A 1672-nucleotide genomic window follows, 5' to 3' on the forward strand; every position below is an offset into this window, starting at 1 on the left:
GTAATTTTGATGACGTGTTCTTTTGAAGCTCTAAGATAAAATAAGGGCTGTGCAAATTACTTGTGATGAAAATTGTCATAAACAAATATCTCTTATGAGCTTTCTCATGGATGGGTACTGCAAAATACCAGGAAATAGGCTAAGTTTTTTCATTCTGGCTTCCCCTGGTGAGGCCCTCTCCTGCTAAAAAGGGAAATGCACTCTATACTCCATGTTTCATGACCTTTGGAATTTCCCTCAAGGAATTTACAATCTGGTTAGGGCAGAACAAATATATGGTTAATAATGTTTATAAAATAATCTATTCTTGAGCCTGCAGTAGACAATCTACATTAGTTTAAAGAGAAGTCAGGGCTGGCAATTTAAGCTTGACTGGCACCGCCAGGGCTGACCCTTGGCAAAGCTGTAAAGTAGAAGCAATTTGTCGTGGGTGCCCCGGCACCCCTTTTCTCAGTACAGATTGTGTTTTCCTCCCTTTCAGCACCTCTTTACCTTTAAACTTCTCCATCTGCTAGATGGCACCTATCATTTATCCCAGTCTTGCTCTCAACTCAATTTCAACTGATCCTTGCTAAGGTGCTAATTGGCAAGTGAGGGATTACCCCAAACACAACAGCTCTGTGGGTTGGAGATTTGGGTTCCAGTCCTGGCTCTGCTGTTACAGCCTAATATAATCCAGGGGTAATTTTTTTTTTCATTTCCTCAGGCCTCAGTTTCCTCATCTGTAAAACAGGGAAGGATTAAATAAATGCTAAACTGTGTTCCAGATATTAAATTCGGCTGGTCTATATAAGCATAGGCTTCAGATGTGTTTGCTTTTTTAAAAGGTGTGAGAGATGGTTCCTATTCCTCCCCAGGATAACTAAGAGCAAAGATCAGCAAACTTTCCTATAAAGGAGCAGACAGTAAATATTTTTAGACTTAGTGGGTCATACAGTCTGTCACAACCACTCAACTCTGCCATAGTAGCATGAAAGCAGCCATAGACAACTTCAGAAGTTATTTTCAAAAAGCAGGCGGTAGGCCAGAGTTGGCCTGCTGGCCACAGTTTGCAGACCCTTGGTTTAGAGTATGGCCTCTGGAGCCAAGTTCAAAGCTCAGCTCTACCATTTTTAGCTTAATAAGCCTGGACAAGCTACCTAACCTTTGTGTGCCAGTTTTCTTATCTGTAAAATGGGAAAATGGTGCCACACCTATCTCATAGGATAGTTGCAGGGACTGTATGAATTAATATACCTTAAGCACGTAGAAAAGTGCTTGGCTCTTTGTACATGCTGGTAACCTACTATTATTATCATTCCCCCTCTTCTCTGCATCATTTTGTGATTTTGCACATTGTTTCTCAACAGATGGACTTGGCCCAGCAACCTCCTCTGCAGAGAAGGGGGCTAGGACAACAGCATCATGCCAGATGAAGGAAGCCCTAATCCTACACGGAAGCTCCTCCACTCATGAGCTTTCAACTTATGAATAGTTCCTTACTAGGGAAAAATCACATCACCTTTGCATGCTTCAAACTAATGGTCTGAGTGGTCACTCTATGATATTACTCCAGATCTAGAGACAAGCAGTCTTGCAGCCTTTTGTAAGCCTTTTGTAAGTTGGTAAGCCAAGGAGAAATAAACCAAATCAACATAGATTGGTAAGGGAAGGTTGCTTGAATGAGGGAAAT

This window comes from Dasypus novemcinctus, chromosome 2 (genome assembly GCF_030445035.2).
Source record: "Dasypus novemcinctus isolate mDasNov1 chromosome 2, mDasNov1.1.hap2, whole genome shotgun sequence".
Taxonomy (NCBI): Eukaryota; Metazoa; Chordata; class Mammalia; order Cingulata; family Dasypodidae; genus Dasypus; species Dasypus novemcinctus.